The following is a 20,473-nucleotide window of genomic DNA, read 5'->3' as shown; positions in this document are numbered from 1 at the left end:
AATCACCATGTGAGCGAGGCAAATGAGTCAAAAAAGAGCAATAACATATGAGTAAAAAATGTAATTTCACAGTCAGTCACAGTTTCTCTTGAGATTGAAAATCAAAAAAGTGAAAAGATAGAATTACATTTTGATAATTCGCCTTGGGGATTATTTTTGCTATTATTTGTATTATTATTCTATCTGCTATATAAAGAATTGACTTAGAGATGGATTGAAGTTCATTTATTCATTAATTTATTCAATTCATTCCCTATGCCTTGCCTGACATATTTTTGCGTGCTGTAGAACAAGGAACAGATTCATACTATCCTCTTTTATTTTGTAGGGTTGGAGGAAGAAAAGACACATTTTGAAAGGTACGCAGATTATGAGTTTAACTTTTATGCATGAAGGGGCTGCAGGAGAAGCTTCCCTGCAATTTCTCTGGTTAAAGTAGGTCAGTAAAATTGAGTTCCAGTGGATTATGTGAGATAAATTTCTCAAATTATATCTATTAGCAGAAAATCCATTATTTTCTTAAGCTGAGGAAAAAAATCTCAGTCTGTTTCATTTGGTCCTTCTCTCAGAAACTAGAGCAGAGTCTCAGGGTTTAAAGAACAGGGACAGACAAGAGACAGCCTACTGTGTGTGCCGAATAATCACATGACCTGGTGACACACACACACACACACACACACAAACACACACACCCACACACACACACACATATACACTTCCAGAGCATAAAGATTATTTAAGAGAGTTATATTGCCTTTTTTCCACATACGTCTTCCGACACTAGAACGACACTAAAGCATTATTTACTCCATCGTGGGAATGTCTTCAGAGAGCTTCTGTCGTTTTAAATGGAGGAAGATTTAAAATGTGGAACACTCTGGAAAATACTTTTGTCTATGGAATTTCCAACAGTTGGAGAAAATGGTCACCACTACCACTACTTGAGTAAAAATGGCACAGTCACCAGTAGCTGGCAGTGAGCGCATCTTTATTTGTCTGGGTGCAGCTACTCTTCACAACACTTTGAATAAATAAGATATTATGTTTTTTGACAAATCCAGGCTTATGTAGTTTTGCCGTCTATAGGCTAAACATGACATTAATTAACATAATTTAGCAACAGAAACAACAACTGATTGTATTGAATTGATAATTTTGAATCTTGCACATATACTGTTTTTCCTTTGTGGGGCCGGGGTCAGGGGAGCTGGAGCTGATTATTATCGGAAGAGATCTCAGCTGCCCCATATTAAATAAAGGATAAATAAATTACAAATAAAGTTTTTGTTGTCATTGACTTCCAGTGTGTCCAGGGATGTTATTGTCAGTATGATTTATCATTCTTCTTCTTCTATTGTTTGGTCATGGTTTTTAAAGGAGGCTGAGTGTGATTGACAGCTCTCTGGTCCCACATCAGAATGAGATGCTCCATCCCTCCCTCCGGGGGATGGAGGAAGGGGGATCACCGAGTTTACACATGCATGTGATACGCGGAGCCTCCCCCCTCCTCCCCTTCCTCCCCCTCCACCACTCCTCCAAACATAAAGGCAGCTCGGTGCAGGAAGGAGCTGGTGGACGCCACAACGCGTAAAACATCCAGACACCGAGCACCGAGGATCACTTTGACCCGCCACGTTTTTTTTTTCTCCAGCATCTTTCAATTCTACTTTCAACCTCGGAAAAGAGAAGAAAAACAATTTCGATCATGTGAATAAAAAGAAACCGAGTGTGTGTATGTGTGCATGTGAGTGTGTGTGTGTTGTCCTGCTGCTCGCTGCATGGGGACCAGTGTGGAGCTCATCCCGAACAGAGGATGGAGAGAATAACACTCGCTGCTCCGCAATAAAGAGAAGACATTTGGATGTGGTGACAGAGACGTGCACGGTCCGAAGACAACGCGCACTCAGGAGGCGTCGGGATTCCCTTTGTCCCCACGTGTGCTGTGGATGAGCTGTGCACCAGACACAAGGTAAAACCTCTTAGTGTTATATTCACTTTGATTGTCAGTGGGATTTGTTTTGTGATTGAAACACTAGCAAAGAAAGAGGATGCATGGTTTGTCTTTCCTGCTTTGGCTTTGTTTGGCTCCTGTCAGCCTTAAATACACCCACAAGTTAAGCTTAGCCTCCAACACCAGGTACCCCCCCCACCCCTCCTGTATTAACAATGGCAGGGTGCATCATCTGAGGGAGAGCAGGCACATGTCATACAATCAAGTCTGGACTTTAAAGTCATTTCTGACTCTAAAATATTGACTTTAAGCAGTTTATAAGTCTAAACTCTCAGTACTTCTGCTTTAAATCTTCTCTCTGGTGGGTTGCATGGTATGACCTATAGTTTCTGGGCTCTAAAAGATAAAGAGCACACCTACCCTTCTGCATGAATGCCATGCATTTACATTAGACATATAGAAGGCTTCAATATTGCCCTGCAGGAATCACCTCCACACACATGTGGATGCTGCCTGACAGTCTGTTCAGCGTTGATGTGACCTGCTTTAAACCAGTGCATTATCTTTGTATTATCTCAGATCATCAGATATTTAAACGCTGTCCAGTTATTACCTTGCAACCTTGTGGTGATTAAACAGAATTGTCCAGGATTAACTGTAGAGAACTGTCCACATGTCTGTTGCAGAGAACAGCATGCTTCCTTTTTTGTCCTGACTGACAGTAGCCAAATGTACAAAGACATCTTGGATCATACGGTTGAATGACAGACGTTGGTGTATTATCCCGTATTTGTTCATCTCAAATCGCTCTGGGCTGAATTCAGATCAGGAACTGGAATGGAGGCTTGTGGGAATCCCTTGCAGGTTGGGAAAGGCAGTGTGGCGACTCCCAGTAGTGACAGATCCAAACCAGCAGGGTGTCCTGCGATGTGAGCGTAACTGTGAACAAACACAAAAATCAATCTGCTGATGAACTGGAGCTGGCAGACAGAGTTTCTTTTCTCCTGCGGCTGTATGTTTTTCTCTCATTTGCATACATCCCTCTCATATCTCTGATTCTTCATCCTATAGATACCCACACACCCCCTCCATGCTTCCCTGCTCGTCTTCCTCCATGCATTTTGACTCCTCTAGATTTTATTACACCTCCAGCCAATGTCCTCAGTGTCTTTACCTCTCTCTCTATCTCTTTGTCTTGTTGTCATTCCATGTCTGGAAGAGAGCACCACGTAACGTTGCCCCTCCACATCACTCATTCCATCCAAAACCGAGCCTATCGATCTGTTCGTTTCCACTCCATGTTTAAATGTGGAAACCCATTGACCCATGAGCAGAGCTCTTAGCGGAGTGGCACCAGCACATTCAGTCCTGCAGCAATTACCGCTAACTGACTGTCAAGATGGACTCGTGCAGTTTACAGATATTTAATTGTGAGGCTGAAATTGGTTACACTGACCCACATAGAGATTGTGATTGAGCATTCTGTAGCATTGACTTCGGCTGCTTTAGAAAGTGTCTTGTGTGCGCTGCAAATCAAACCTCATGGGAGTTATTGTGAATTCAGTAATGTCTCAATAAGCCTGCTGAGAATTGTGCTTTCTACATTGCTCTCCAGTGGAAATCTCCATAGCGATAAACAAATCAGCATTTTAGCCGCTGATGAAAACCTGGTGGTGAATTTCAGCTGCTGTTGTGAGATGTTTTATTTATCGATTGATTATTTTAAAGAGAATGGGCTTGGCCAGTCACCTTTTCTCTTATTGCCAGTGTGTACATCGTGAGAGACACACTAAAGGGGGGGGGGGGGGGGGCACAGGGGAAATAGCTCCAGCAAGATTTAACCCATTGTGAGTCAGAGCACACGTACAGTAAAGTACTTTTTGATTAGGTCTGAGGCTCGGCAAGCCGTTTCTAACCAGACCTCGCTGACCTATTCCCAAGGTCAGGAATCCTTATTTATACAGTATAGGTTATAAGCTACAGCGAGCGATGTCAGACTACACCTCTTGTGCTCCTTTTTTTGTCATGAGATTGACAATAAGTCTGGAGAACATTCTCCCTGGGAACTGCTTTGGTCCCACCGATACGTATCAGCGGGATCTCTGAGCTGCTTCTGTGAATCAAAGACTCCTGAAACTCCCAGATCTTTGTGAACCGTTGTTTCAGCTCCTCTGGGGGTTGCCTCTGCAACTGCGTGGCCTCTTTTTCTTTTGGGTGCAGTTTTATGTATTTATTGGATGGCTGGCAGGAGCGAGATGACAGGATAAAAGGGTCGAGTGATGAAGAACGGCATACAACAAAGATGGGAGCCAGGGATCACAGATGTTCATGGTTGACCACTTCACCTGAAGGTCAGCAGGGGGCCTCTCGGGGCCTAATTCTAGCCTCCAGTGTGTTCACTAATGAGATTCAGTAGAATTGTGAGGTTTGTGAAGACCTGTGATGGTTTTTCAAGGTTGACGATCACACAATGACACACTGATGACTCAGTGGGTTTTAGTTCACTCCACTTTGGTGCAGGAAGGAAGGAAGGAGAAGGTTTGTCATTCATTTATTTCTCTTCCTTGAAATGATTCATCTTAAGTTAATACTTACCGAGTCTTTCCACACCAAACTAAATAAGTAATATTGTAGGTTGACGTGAGGTTATAGGATAATCAGAGATACTGCATGGCAATTTACAGGAAATAAATTCTAGCTTTACAGTTCTTTTTACACTTCATTCCTCGGGTGTCTTTCTCACATTGTCTTCAGTATCTGGATTTTTTTTAGTACATTTGCCTTTCACATTGGAAGAATGCAGCAGGAGATTGTCCTGGTCAGACACATTCAGACGTAGAGTTGTGCCTGCAGAGCATTGAGGAAGCGGGACATGACCTACAAATAGTTTCTTTTCATTCTGAATTATTTGTATTCCAGTTTCGTGTCTGTCGCATGATAGAAACATCATCACATGACCACAAGTTCCTGAAAATGCCCAGAGCAACTGCGTTCTCACAAACAACTCCTCCGGGCGATGTCAGGAAGATGTCCGTGCATACCTGGGAGCAGCTTATGTCTTTTCAATGACTCAAGAGGGCGGCCATCTCTCCTTACGTACATTATAAAACATGTTTCACAACATATTTTTCTTCCTGTGCAGCCCCCGAGTCCTTGTCTGTCACTAAGCCAATCACACTTTTGTCTTTTTTTTTTTTTTTTCTCCAAACACTTGATTTGTATTCACACCTTTGTCATTTTAACTGTGATATGGATTATTTGAATGTGCAACTCAATAGCGTGTGTGTGCGTGTGTGCGCGCGCGTGTGTGTGTGTGTGTGTGCGTGTGTGTGTGTGTGCGTGTGCGTGTGTGTGTGTGTGCGTGTGTGTGTGTGTGTGTGTGTGTGTGTGTGTGTGTGTGTGTGTGTGTGTGTGTGTGTGTGTGTGTGTGTGTGTCATGATCACACAACTGTTATACCTTATGTTTTGTAACTAGAGCCCGACCGATATGGCTTTTTAAGACCAATACAGATATTGGGAAGTAAAAAATGTTGATACTAATAAATACATTTTCTAAGGAATTGGCAAAGATTCTTTAGATGGTGTCGTCAAACCATCATAACAGGGAATTGTGATTGAGGCTTATTATTTTACGATTTGATGGTAAATTAAGAAATATAACTAACACAAATACAACCAAACATAGAACTTGAATGAAGAAAACATTGATGTTTTTAGATAAAATCTAAAACATAAATGCAACTTTTTTCTATTCTGTTAAATAAAAGATTTCATATCAGAGCATGTCAGCAAACAGACACTGAATGAAAGGCTCATAGTCAACCATATGGTCTGTCAACCAATAAATCAGTTGGGCTCCAGTTTAACCACAATGTGTTTGCTGCTGGTGTGTTTTTCTGAGTGTGGTGTCAAAGCTATGAAAAGTTTGGCCCATGAAGCCCCAGGAGAGTTTCCTTGTGTGTGTTCTGCAGGATGTTAATATCCTCTGCATGTCTGATGTGAGCTGTTGATGGATGTGCTGAATAGCCTCAAGGTACTTTTACACTTGAAGCAGTATGTGTGTCCGTCCATTTTTCTTTTCTCTTTTCTTTTCTTTCTCGTTCTACTGAGAGTGAAATAGCACATTGCTACATCTGTGGCACTAAAAGGGGAAATTAACCACTATTATCTGATTTACTATCTGATGTTAGTGGTTAATTTCCCCTTTAGTCGATCAGACACGTGTCTCATTATAACTCCACAATCTTTCATCAGCTGGCCGGGACATTGAGATGCAAACCTGCTCTCTTGATTTGAAAGAGCATAATTTAAAATGGGAAAATAGCAACATAGTCATTTTTTTTGCATCTGGTTAGTAAAATGAAACCTGCCTCACGGTGTTGTCAGTGAGGGATTTAAAGGTTCTATATATTTTCCAGAGTTTATTAGAAGTCGTGATACATTTGTCGTTTGAGTGCGTTTAAGTACCTCTCCTGCTTCTCTCTTCAGCTCTCGCAGGAACAAGATGTTCTGTTTTCTGAATGAAGCACAGGCAGGCTGATCACAGATTGTACCTTCTACTGTAGCTTGATAAAACAGCTCAGAAATTATTTGAATGGGTCAGATTCAGACCGAAAAGTCTGGTACTATTTATTTATATTTTTTGTGTGTGTAATAAATTGACCAAGCTAATTGCATATATGTCTTTATCAGTATCAGCGAATAAAGCACATGTGATGATGCCAGGCATTTTGGAGCTATAGGCAACACAGCGGCAATCGAGCTGAGAATAGTGGTGGTGTTAACAGCAGCTTTGGAGACAATGGCATTAGAATCAGCAGGACCCAGGGCCACAGCAGCACCAGGGGTGAGACAGTCAGGAATAACCAGGGCTGCATCCCCACGGGTAGCAGCAGCAGGACGGCAGGCCACGGGGCTAAAAGGGGGAAGAGGGGCTGGAAGGAATATGACAGAGCAACACTGGACCAGTGGCAACACGGCTAAAAACATCCAGACCATGTTCAATAGTAAAGCAGAGGAAAAAACACCAAGGACCCTTATAGCTACCCTTTATATGACACTTGCTCATAAATCAAAATGGTCCGCCAGTGAGTAAATCTTGATGAGGGCTGTCACGGCAAGGGCCTTAAAATCAATATACTACAGTAGTAACCAGCCATGTAGTGAAATAGGAAACAGTGGAAGCTTGCTGGCCATTAATTGTTAGTAGTTGTGTTGGCAAGATGTACTATGTATTATGAAGTATTATGTTAATTTGATGCAAATGTTGTCAGTATCCCATTCACTCTGCAGTTTTTCTTTTTCAAGATCAGTTTCTGTTAAATATTATATAATAATATTGCCAACTCAGTAGTGTGGACTGCAGCCAGTGAAACCCAGCAGAGGTTAATACAAGGTAAATATGGATTTGCGTAAAAAAGGCCTGAAATGGTAGATTAAGACCAAGAAGTGGAAGTGGTTTGCAGGATTACTTGCAGTCTTAATATAATAAACCGGTGGCAACGAAAGAAACCAAATAAAGTGGTTTATTTTTTCTCTCCATTCAAATTGAAGCACTAACACGCAAATTGACAACATGCCAACATAAGATACACACCCGTCGACAAACCTATCCATGTCAAGCTAAATTATAATTGATAAAAATGAATAAAATTATAAATCATATGATTTAATTCTCCAGAGGATGTTTCACTCACTGGGTTGCCCATTTGGTTGTCAGCCAAATGGCTCTTACACATTTTAACAGATCTCATGGAAGGTAAACAAAGGTAAAACAAAGAGTTTTCAGTGGTTTTAACATGTTTGTCTGCTGCCTGGTGCACATTTGTTCCTTTTTATTGTGTGTGTGTGACATTTATCTTGTTAAAATGGCCTAAATGCAGTCGAGGAAGGCAAGTCACTGTCCCACCTGGAGGATGGATGTCACATGTTCCCTGACATCCCAGGAATCAAACTGTCGCTGTCTTAGTTACTCAGTCAGACATTCATTCTTCTGCTATTTCAACCATTTATAAATCCATCCAGCCAACATTGCATCATCCTCACTGAGTAGTTTAAGTGGAATTTCACTTGTCTGGTCAATAGAGGCATGGTGGGATAATGCCCACAGCTATATAGGCTAAATGGAATTGACATTTAATGGTGGATCTGCGGAACAGGAAGAGCAGCGACAGCCTGGTGTGCTCATGCATTCGTTTGAAACAAGATTTGAGAAAGAAATGGAGGGAGTAACAGTTTGACAGACAACTGTAATTACACCATTGGCAGTCAAAGCACATTTTATAATAATTGCCTATTTGCTTTCAAGTGCAGAGCATAACTTGTCAATACTACTCATCCGCACGCTTTTATTCTGTGGGGTGCAGCTGAAATCACAACACTTTAAGACATTTTATTGTAACACTGCATTTTCTAATATTTGATTTGAATAGTATAGTGACAGTTAATAATCCATGATTAGAGGTGTGCTGCTTGGATGCTCTACACATGAGGTGGAACATCATTCTTCATGCAAATAAGGTTGCGATAAAGAAATCACATGTATTTGTAAGCTGAGTTCTGCAGGTGAAATGGTCCCCATCTTGTCCCCAGTCCCCACACCAAAGTAATTGCACGCCACAGGGTCCAACATGATCCAACGCTTTAATGCGTGTCGCATGAAGCTCATCAGCAGAGATAGTTTGATTACCTGTTTTCATTAGTGTTTATTTGTGTGGTTGTTAGCCAGCAAAGGCCAAGCTGTATAATTTTTTATCTGAGAATTTGTTTTGCTGCTTGAAGGAGCTCTAAACTTTACCCCACCAGCATGTTTCCATACATTCACAAAAAGACAGCTATAAATGTTCTTGTGGAAAAGTGTCCTACTTTAACCCGTTTTAAATAGGCTGCAGCTGTGAGGTGTCTACTTCATTGTACTCCTCAAATGCTGCATACTAGCCTGTATAATGTTATTTAGAAATGTGGGTGACCCATCCAATGTAGAGTTAGTGTTGTATTAATCAAATTCTTCTTATTTTTAGTTTGGTCTCATCTGTTTCCATAATTGTGAGTCATGTATTGAATATATTATAAGCAAATAAGATATTAATTTGAGTCGATACACAAAGAGAAGCCCTGTCCCTCCTCACTCAGTGACTCTGAAAGAGCTTCACCCTCACAAAGGCTGAACTGAAACAGATGAATAGACTGAAGAGATCACTTTGATAATTGAGAGTAATTACAATGCCATGCAGCCAGCTCATGTCTTTATGTTCAAGAGAAGCTGACTGAGAGATGGGAGTGCCGGTGGTTTTGTCTGTGCTGCGGAGTGACAGATCTTTGGGTGAAGACACAAACATCGAGAGAAAAGTTCTTCAGCGACAAAGATAATGTTTTTAAAAATGAGGCCACACTCATCTTCTTTAAAACATTTTTTCGATTTTATTCTCTGAATGATCTCAATTCTCCAACAGGTTTAGGTTCTACAGTATAATTTAAGGTCAGATGACTATAATCCAAAGTGCCCAAGATGTTTGATGCTCCATCTTTCTGTGGCTTTTTTACTTCTTAAATATTGACCGATAAATCAAACATCAGCAGAGTTGGATATTTGCAGAGGTGCTGTTTGTTTGTTTGTCGACAGAATAATGCAGAAACCATCAAATGTATTTCCACAAAACTTGGTGGAAGACTGGGACATGACACTAACTTCTATTTTGGCATGGATCCAGGCAAAGGGGCAGATCCAGGGAATTTTTTTTTATCACTAGATAGGATATTTTTGACAATGTCACCAATGTTCCAGAGACTAACGAAGGGATGTTGGATGGACATTTTTGACTTGTTTTTAGCTGAGAGATTTCTATGAGTCCATGCATTTTGGTGTAGCTTGATCAGATTTAAAATATGCTGGCGATCCCTCACCTCCACAGTGTTGACCATCTCAACTCTCTCCATCCCAACCACAGACAGCACTGTGGATGCTTTGTATGCCCATTAAACAACCTCTGTGGCGGATCAGGTTGGAGCACTGGTGTAAATCTGTGGTTGAGCGGTGCTGTGTGTGTGTGTGATTATAGCTGTGGACAGTGTCCACAGGGAGGGGGATTACCCTGTGACATCAGTCTGGTATTGGGTCAAACGCTGGTTGATCCTCCCATGCAAATAATCCCATAGCAACCACACTGACTGTGTGTGTGTGTGTGTGTGTGTGTGTGTGTGTGTGTGTGTGTGTGTGTGTGTGTGTGTGTGTGTGTGTGTGTGTGTGTGTGTGTACAGTAGTACTGTCAGCTGAATGGATGTGTGTGCAGAGAGAAATGTGTGCCTTACATTTTCTGTTACATCATTTCAATATAACATGATTTATCTGTGTGACTGAAGGCCCAATAATTCCACCTACGTAATTACTTTGGAAAATCAAATCTTGTAATTATGCTATAAATCTTTTGTCAATTTTATTTATTTTTTCATCTCATCATTTACTTGACATGAACTAACTAGATTTGTCGAGTTCATGCCTCCACCAAGGCCCAACCACATGAAACCACATTTAAATTCATTAGATCCAGATTTTTATTTGGATCTGAACCTAGTTGCACACACTGAAAGAAATCAGTCTTCTTAATATACCTGATTGTTGCATTATTCTCTAGGATATCAAAAGAGTGATTAAAAAATTTCCAGAATCCGCATCCTTTGTTCAGATGCATGACAAAATTCTTTCTTGGTTCATGTCCCATCATTCTATCAAGTTTCATGGAAATCCATTCAGTAATTCTTTGTATAATCAAGTCAACCAACCAACAGGGGTTTCAATTTCACATACTAAGAATGCAGAAGTACAAATTTCAAAGTGAGAGTCTGAGTCAGACGTGTTCACAGCTAGAGGAATTTGTGCGGGACATTAAGACACGTGCTGATGTGGGTAGAGCGTGATGGAGGCAGGACATGACGGATAAATTCCACTGCGGAAATCATGTGTTTTTGTTAATGCCACATTGACACAGGTGACGGCTGTTATTACCAAAAGCTCTTGGATCTCATGTCGGCATCTTCTACATAAATGGCACCAATTTTCAATCCTGATCCTATAATTTGCATTCTTTTATTTAAATGTTTTTAGTTTTGCATTTGTCTCGTGTTAGAAACATCGTGAACATGCCCACTCGCTCACTGTGAATTTTCTGGACCCTCTGTACACGCTCGGCTCACTCAGATATATTACGTTAGAAAAAGTGCACATCTGAAAGCAGTCCACTTTGTGAAGTCTTTTTGCCTCAATGACAAAACTACAGTCTTCCATTTACATCCTTACTAACTGCTCCTCGTCCTCTCTCCCTCCACCTCCATTTCTCCTTGTGTTTTTTATAATGAACACAGTTGGAGTGAAGTCCCTGCTCGGAGTGTTTGTGCTCTCCGGTACAGTCACTCGACGGGAGCACAGCCCTCACTCTGACTGCTCCCCTTCGTTACAATGACGCCGCTCGAGGGAGCGAATAAATGAGGGACGCTGGGCTAATCAAGTTTCTTAATTGTCTCGACAAGAAATCGTGAGAAAACATTTACTCTGTGATTTTTCCAGAGTTAGTCAAGCAAGGGGTCGGTAGGCAGACGGGTGACAGATGACTTTGTGTTTGTGAGAGAGAGGAGAGTGACTGAAAGAGAAAAGAGGCGACTTGGCTCATAAGGAAATCCCTGAGCACCAATTCTCTGTCTAACACTGATGATCTCTGTGAAGAGGAATATGAAGTCCCCTGACGAAGCTGACTGGCGTCTGGTTCCAGCACATAAACCTTTGACTACTGGTGTAGATAAGAAGCTGGTGTGGGATCCAGAATCTTTCTTTATTTAAGTATTTTAAGTGGTATTTTAAATTGTAACAAACATGGCGGCCTCCGTAGAGAGGACGCGCTTCAGATGTAAATATTAAGTATTTAAATATAAAGGGCCCATTCGAGTGTGGATGAAACACACTAGTGAAAACATGACTACGATTTTTTTCTGATCCCTTTCACCTAAATCTTAGACACAATTTCTTTTTTAGTATTTTTCAATATTATCAATACTCGGAGTATGGCTCGCAGCTGGGGGTGAATGTTTCTGCAGCTGTCACAATTTCCTGCAAGCAAGAGACTGAAATAAATATTGTACATTTTGTGATGAATTGCCTCCTTCTACAGGAGTAGTCCTTACGTGGTTTAGTAAACCTGAGGTTGGGAAAGAAATAAGGTAAAAAAAAAAACTTCTGTTGTAGAAAATGTGGGGGCAATGAATCTATTTCCACAATTCTGACCTCGCTGTGTGAGTTTGCTCCTCGACATTATTCTCATGTGGGAGGCTCTCCGATGCCGTAGGCTGCAGAATGATTTGAAAACATAGTTTCTCATGTATCCCTCCACCACACAGCATTTTCAGTGTCTCATGAATTCCAGAGAGACTTTTTTTTTTTAATTCTTTGTCTTAATTTGTAATAAAAAAATTACCTCCCCATTTGATCTGGCACAGGTTATGATTTTTAATATCAGATATTAGATTAGATATTTTTAATTCAAGTGCTTTAGGGGCATTGATTGACAAGATGCTGTATTTGTTGAGATGAGAACATTGTCCTTGCTTCCACGTTGTATTATAAACACTGTTTGGACATCGGATAAGATTTCAAAACTCATGGAGTTGTTACTCAAACTGGACTTCCTGGAAGATTTCATCATTGTTCTGCCACCAACGCAGCCTCCTGTACTTATTATCTGAACGGCTCTAGAGATCATTCACCCACTTATTTCCAGACTGAAATATCTCAATAATTACCGAACAGATTTCCATGAAAATTGAAACTGACGTTAATGTTTTCCCCTGAAAACCTGCGAGGGTGGAAAATGTTTACCGCCTCCCCAGTGTAGTAACATTAACCCTTATTAATGTACTTAAGTAGTGTCAGGTGAGTGGAGGGTTTTAAATGAGATTTTTCTGAATTGGTGATGTTTAAGCTTCAAATCAAAAATCAAATATAGCTTTGCTGAAACAGAGCTCACAATAGGAATAATGATTTTTAGTCTTTAAATACAATATGTACAATATGTTATGATCTGTTTCTAAATGAGTAAAATGAAGTGAACCGAAGTCGTAGCCTACAGGAACTGTTTGATATGAAGCCATTCACTGATGTGGAGCGACCGCCTCATGACCCTTATTCTGTGCTGTCTCCTGTTCCTCCTGCCTGTGTCCATGTTGTTGGATAACATGGAATATCCTTCATATAATCTTTATAAGTTGTGCAGCACTGAATGAGATTTTTGCACAAGTGAGAATAAAGTCTTAACTTTATGTTTGTATGAAGGATTGGGTTAAGCTTGCATGTAAAATGAGAGTTTGCACTGTTGAATGGTGCCACAGGATGATAGGATTAAGAATTTCTTGAGGATTAAATTGTGTTTAAAGGAAGCTTGCAAGAATTTATCAATATCCAAGTATTTGTTAATATAAGACCAATACTTCAGGATACTCTACAGTTCTAAAGATTTGGTTTTGCTGACTTGTACAGTAACGGCATGACTTTACGTGTGTGTGTGCATGTGCGGGCGTATTCTCTCTCTCACACACACACATATATATATGTAAATGTGTATTGTACAAATAACAATACACATTTACAGATTTATACATGTTTACCAATCTAATAATGCACACACAAACTCTCAATACACAATATTGGCCTCATATGAATCTTAAAGGACCCTGAATTAGGTGAAAACATGATTAAGCGATCTGTATTTGCATTTCTATTTCATCACAGTTGGATTTGTCCACACATTCCATGTTTTTCATTACATGCCTGTCATCTGCCAGCATGATGCAAGAGCATGACAGATCATAGTGAATAATGACCTGATGCAGACAGACTTCTTGATCCTGTTGGATGTGTCCAATTCTGCAGCTTTTGATTTCCCCCCTAAATCTCTTTCAAAACTATCTTAAGTGTTTCAACCATCCGTCCTGGTTGTCACACGATGTCCTCTCGACCTCACGAGGACACAGACACCTTCATTCAGGCTTTAAGATGTATTCAACGAGAGCTAACAGAGTGGAGTTGACAGACAATTTCAGGGTGTAACTTAGATCAGGTTAGAGAAACATGGATCAGAGGGAGGGTAGACTGAGGGAGACAGTCAGCTGCTTAGATCCTGTTCCTCTGAGACCCCCTGAGCCCCTCACTCAACAGAACAGACAGGCAGGAGCTTGTTATCTCTGCTTTATTAGGCAGATATGTGACATTGCTCTGTTGAAGCCACCTACTGATGACATTATTGAACTCTATTGTGTGAGAGGAACAATGTGATGTGACATTTGAAATTAAGTATTTGTGGGCTGCAGGTTCCACTGGGGAACCGGGTGTGTTTCTCAGGTAATGTTGCGCATGGTTCATTTACCGACTGATAACTTGGAGAGGAGGCGTGTTTACAGTGCGGTGAAGCCAAACTCACACAGAAATGAATAAAGCCACTCTCTGGTTTGCGTAGTAAGAAATTACACAGCACTGAAGTACAATTAACTCATTGTCATGTTTATGAAACCGGTTTGAGATGAAATGATGCATTATCATGACTCATGCTGGAGGAGCCAACAGAAGGTGTAAGTGGGTAACACAGGTGGAGATGCCGTGAATAAAACGGCCAGCCAGCACCAGAACCAGCGTAGGGCAGAGCAACCAGATCCCAACAGAACCCACAGAGCCAAAACAGCAGAACTACTCCAGGGAGTGTTGGCAAGAGACAAGCCACACACTTGACTGCAGCCTTTTCCTTTGCAGAAGGGCGAGAGTGTTGCGCCAAACGGCACGAATACGCTGCGGACACAAACCCAACCCCAGCAGCGCTCCCAGCGGGATGACCCGTCCGTCAGTATAGCCGGCCACCTGCCGTGCTGTATGTATGGGAATGTGCCCCGAGGTATAATACGCCACGCCAGCCACCACCTGAGGGAGCAGAGAGTGGAAGGAAGGGGCATGGTGTGGCCGCGAAACTGGTTATAAGCAGCAGACTGGCACCGCCCAGCAATCAGGGTGCCATAACCCTAGCATAGTGCCACACACTCTTTATATAAAGTCTATGGGCTACACATACATCATGTGACATACCTCAGTCTCCACAATCATCTATAATACACACCCAGCTGTCTATTTAAGCAGAGAAAATGTCCCATTACTCCCTTTGCTTGCCCCGCTGCTACATCAGTATTGCTGTGGTACAGGTGGATACTGGGGTGGTGGAGGGGCTGAAGCAACTGGTAGTGATACTGCAGCAGCATTGCGAGCAAAGGGGTTGATGGGAAATTTCTCTCTGCTTAAATAGGCCGCCTAATAAGGTGGGTGTGTATGATAGATGATTGTGGAGAATGAGGTATGTCACATGATGTGAGCAGCACAGCTCGAGTGGGCTGCCTGAACTAGCTCGCAGGGTTTGCTCCATTTCTTTCACTGTTTAAAAATAAGTGATCTTTTACATCACATATAATTCCTGTAATATGATAGTAATTATGTGTTTGTATCAAGCAAAACTTTTAGGAATGGATATAGTTCTTTGCTCTTCTTTGTTTGGTTTATTAGCAAGTGGCAACCAACATCAAGGTGCATTACCACCATCTACTGATCTGTTGCACAGTTCCTGGAGGTACTGCAATACCAGGTTTATCCAATTTTTCTCACACACATATTGATACAGCAGTTACAATGGAGACACCTCAGACACAGACTCTCCAATCTGGTAACCAATCAGACATAAATGCTGAGACTGTCCGCCCATACTTCGAGTCCCTTTTTATGAAGATCACCGCGGAGCAGTGGGGGCTGTTGAAGTCAAGCAAACCGGATGAAGCCACAACAATACTGTTGGCAGATCTTCTGCTGAACTTAATGATGACCGTTTCCAATGCCATTTCGAAGCAAAGTACCCACGTACTGTACCTGTGTCTCAGGAAAGGGTTCAGTCCATTCTGGGCAACACTGTCAATAACGGTTTTTCACCAGGCAACACAAAACCTTCTAAGAGTTTGGATCAACTCACAGACCTGGTTGTAGAGGAGGTGACGAAGACTGTCAACTCCTTCTTGCCTGCAAGCTCAACCCGTGTGAGCTCTGGGATACCATCCCGCACCATTAACCCCAGTAAACTCCAGAAGATGATCTGTTATGCCTGCAAGACGTTAAAGGCAGACGAAGAGATCAAACACTTGTTCAAGAGTCAATCTCACAGGCAAAGTCATGCCATTTCCTCAGAAGAGCAGAACACTACAGACCATTCTGTTCAGATGGCTAGGACCTCTTCAAGCTCCGGCTCGTCGCAAATCAGTTCCTCAGAGGGTTCACCAACCAGTAGTGTAGAAAGTGTAAAGAGGATTATCCAGGAAACAATCGACAATAGTTTGACTGACATCACAACATTCTTCGATGAGATCAATGACAGTCTTCAGCTCAATGCTTCGATTTCTCGATAGATTTATGAGGCTTTAGATGAAATTATTGAGTCAATCCTTAAGGAAAGCAAAAAGGGGAGGAAATCTCAAGAGCCAAGCTCCTCAATCCGTAAAGGAATGCGGACAATCAATGGGCTTTTCATAAAGACTTTTGCATCAGCAGGGACGCTCCAAATACTGACACAGATCACAAAGAAATTCAAGAAGGAGACTGAATTCAAAAGCAGATTGGCAATAACCTCACTGATAGCTAGTATTGATGCTGTGCTTCTGAAGCAGGAGAAGCAGGGAGGTGGAAATGAAAGTTGTGCTTTCCAAACACTGAAAAAGCCTACATCTGAAAAGGTTTTTGCATTCACAAAACAGCTTTCTGATCTCATCTATGTGCACATCGTACCTGGAAAGAATGCAGAACTCAGTTCAAGTCCAGTGGCTGTTCCCAAGGCACATAAGGGCATGTATGCAGCCATACAGACCAGAGTGTTTTGTTTCCTGTCCCTGATAAGTTGGTGGCTGAATAACCAGGTTAACAGCCACACAGACAGGGTGACAGAGGCTTTAAATGCCATTGACTCAATGGAAACATCATCAGAGATCAGCAGCATTGAGGAGGACACACCGAGGCAGTCAACATCATCAGAGATCAACAGCAGAGGGAAGAAAAGATCAAAGCAGTCAATATCATCAGAGATCAGCAGCATTGAGGAGAAAAAAAAGAATCAGTCAACATTATCAGGGGTCAGCAGCAAGAGGAAGAACACATCGGATCAGTCATCGTCAGGGGCCAGCAGTGGGGGGAAGAAAACATCAAATCAGCCAAGACCATCAGGGGTCAGCCGCAAGGGGAAGAAGACATTAAATCAGTCAATACGATCAGGGGTCAGCAACAGGGAGAACAACACATCGAATCAGTCAAGACCATCATTGGTCAGCAGCAGGGGGAAGAACTCATCAAATCAGTCAACACCATCATTGGTCAGCAGCAGGGGGAAGAACTCATCAAATCAGTCAACACCATCATTGGTCAGCAGCGTGGGAAAGAACTCATCAAATCAGTCAATATCATCAGAGAATGTAAAGATGTTGGCAGCAGAAAGATATAAAATGTATGTCAACGTTCTTGTGGACCAGCTCATCACAAAAATCTATGATAATGCCAGGTTGAGTAGGACCGGTGTCGACATAATGAACATAAGTCATCAACTGCTGGAGGGAATATGGGCGGAGGTCAAAGACATTAACTTTACTGTTAACCCACAAATAATCAAAGACCTTGACAAAGCCATTTTCAAGGAGTTGCGTAAGAAGTGGCGACCTCAGAACCTGCTGTTTGCCTTTCTTTTAAGGGAGCCAGAACTTGAGGAATCAATTGTCTCCTCTTTGAAAAGACGCCTTCGCAAAAAGCGTGGCTTCCTCTCCTTTCTTTCAAACATCTTTTCCATATTCAAGAGATAAAATTAAAAGGTGGAACAATGCACCAAGTCAGTGGATGCACCATGATGTTCGTTGCCACCTGCCAAAAAACCTGAACAAGGAAAAAGTAGAAGAGCTCCCGAAAACATATCATATTGCTATGTTATTGTACTAGACTAAAGACTGTAGACTGTACTAGACTAAATGTACAGTGTGTAGAATTTTGTGATATCTAGTGAAATTGCATGTTGCAGCTGAACACCCCTCGCCTCACCCTCGCCTTCCAAACATGAAAAAGAACCTGTGGTAGCAGAAGGTGTTTAGTTTGTCCAGTCTGGACTAGTGTTGTCACGGTACCAACATTTTGGTATCGGTACCGGTACCAACATGTATTTCGATACTTTTCGGTACTTTTCCAAATAAAAAGAGAATACAAAAAATGTCATTATTGACTTTGTTTCAATTGAAAATCTTAGAACTATAACATTATGCATCAGTAAATATAAAAATAATTTTTTTCCAGAGCTACTTTTGTGGAGAGTGAAGGGGGCTGGCGTTGCTTGCTTTCAGCACTGAATGTGGCTTTTTTTCATAGATATATAAGTTATAGCCTGTCGTATTACCGGTCTTATCCAAGTGCTGTATAGTACCATTTTAAATGCATCAGTACCCCGGTACCAATTTAGTACCGGTATACCGAACAACCCTACTATGTTCTCATCCATGTAATCGTTCTTTTTATGAAACACACACTTTGTGCATGGTCATTTCATTATTGTTTCATGTGGAGAGAATGCTTTTGTTTTGTCAACAGTGTTGTGTATTTTTTTTGCTCGCCTTCTATCTTCACACCTGTCTGCTCTAATATTGTTAATTAGGCAAAAATAATGCTAATTAGGATGAAACCACACACACACACTGTCCATACTCCTCGTTAGCATTGTGCTTCACCCCCTTAGGTTACAGCGCTAATCTGTGTTCATAAGCTGCCTTCAACATCTGTGCTGCCGAGTACAATTTTCAGATCTGCCTGAAACACAAATTTCCTCTGTAACCATTAATTATCTGCTAATGGTGATAAGTGGAACTGATTGTCGTCCCTACAGAGAAGCCTCACCACTGATCATTTACTCTATGAAATTTATACTCGACACATTTTTCGTTCAGACAAATTAATGTAATTTAAGCACTCATCTTAATGAGCTCGACAATTATCAAACTAAATGTATGAAATATATTCTTGACTACATCATGGTGTTGTTGAAATGGAAAGAAGTTTGATGTTTATTTTTTCTGATCCTGAAGCAAAGTAACCTCTTAAAATATAGTCATTCAAATATTGCATTCACATCCATTTGATGCATTGTCGTATCCCCCAAAACGCAATGACTATTTCGGAGAAAAGCTTACTCAGGCTTAAAGAAGGCGAGGTTAGGAAAAACACAATTGAGCTTCTTTCAAGACTTTTATGTTTGAACCATATTTATTCACGATCAGCAACTTTTTATGACTGTAGAAAGTTTGTACACATGCCCTGGAGGTATCGGAGAAGTTACCCTGAGAAAAACATTTCTGATCGCTGCCAACAGTCGAGTTACATTTCTTCTTTGCTATAAAAGTTAGACAGACAACATGGTGAAAGTAGATTCTAATGAACATTTACTGTCTGTTGAAACTGCTGAGTAGGATTGGAGACTTGTAAGTGAAATACTCAATGTGTTTTCAGTTTATGCTCCTCTTTCTACATTTTATGTAATGGTGACGTGTCCACTTGGCTTTCATGTCGTCCTGCCTGTTCAAGCTGAATGATGTCCATCTGCTTCAGGGACATGACCCTCCATCACCACTTGATTGCTGATCATGTAACAGAATACATATGTCATCTCCAAATGTCAGAGCAGCCTCTCTGCATGCAGCTTCATACAGGAATAGTCCAACCTTTTTGAAAATATACTCTCAGACACTCGGTGGTTGCTGTCGCCGCCTCCTTTGCTTTCATTGTGAGGTCAGTAACAAAGCCAGGTGGGACAGGGCTTCTGTTGCCTTTGTTGTTGATAATAATTCAGCTTCTTCAGCTTGCTGCCGCAACTTCCCACGTGACCATGGCTACCTCAGGAACCACAACAAGGAAAGTGATACTGGAGATGATTTTTACTTGCATCTGAGTTTAATTAAAGATTCAACTCTTTATCAGCACAGAACAATCAGGTCAAAGAAGACAAACGTTATCGAAGCAGCAGCACCAGCCTAACACCAGTAATAAACGGCTATAATGAAAGTTAGGAGTCTTCTATGTTAATTGTGCCATTATGCTGATCATTTCCTCTATTTTAAGCCACCACCTGCTCTTGAGCTGTGACTTGGGGAATTTCAGCACAAAATGCTGTTGACAGGCGATTGCTCACGATCTGAAAGCACCTTCAGGCTTATTCACACTATGCAGGGGAAACAGCTTTTGCACATTCCTCTTCCATTAGTGTTTGTATCTTGTTAAATCTGTAGTTAAAATGGTAGGCTACTACTCTGTGGTTATTTGCAAGAGTATTTCTTGACCTGGGTCAAAAATCTCCTGAACCCTTGTAAAGCAACCAACTGTTTTCTAAGCTAAGCTAGCCAACCACTTTACATTTTTAGGAATGAAAGTGACATGGAGCATTTATAGAT

The 20,473-nt window shown here is 41.4% G+C and overlaps 1 protein-coding gene across 2 annotated transcripts in view; it reads left to right on the top strand.

The window, feature by feature from the left end:
- Positions 1 to 1,546: 1,546 nt before the first annotated feature.
- The window catches only part of pde4ba (phosphodiesterase 4B, cAMP-specific a), a 136,443-nt gene continuing 117,516 nt past the window's right edge, over positions 1,547 to 20,473 (top strand). For both annotated transcript variants that reach the window (XM_020098510.2, XM_069521674.1), the window contains exon 1: positions 1,547 to 1,969. The gene's annotated coding sequence lies outside the window, so the exon portion shown is untranslated. The remainder of the gene's footprint in view (positions 1,970 to 20,473) is intronic.

This window comes from Paralichthys olivaceus, chromosome 3 (genome assembly GCF_024713975.1).
Source record: "Paralichthys olivaceus isolate ysfri-2021 chromosome 3, ASM2471397v2, whole genome shotgun sequence".
NCBI classification, from domain to species: Eukaryota; Metazoa; Chordata; class Actinopteri; order Pleuronectiformes; family Paralichthyidae; genus Paralichthys; species Paralichthys olivaceus.
The sequence above is the reverse complement of the archived record's forward strand: the minus strand, read 5'-3'. Positions and strand labels throughout refer to the sequence as shown.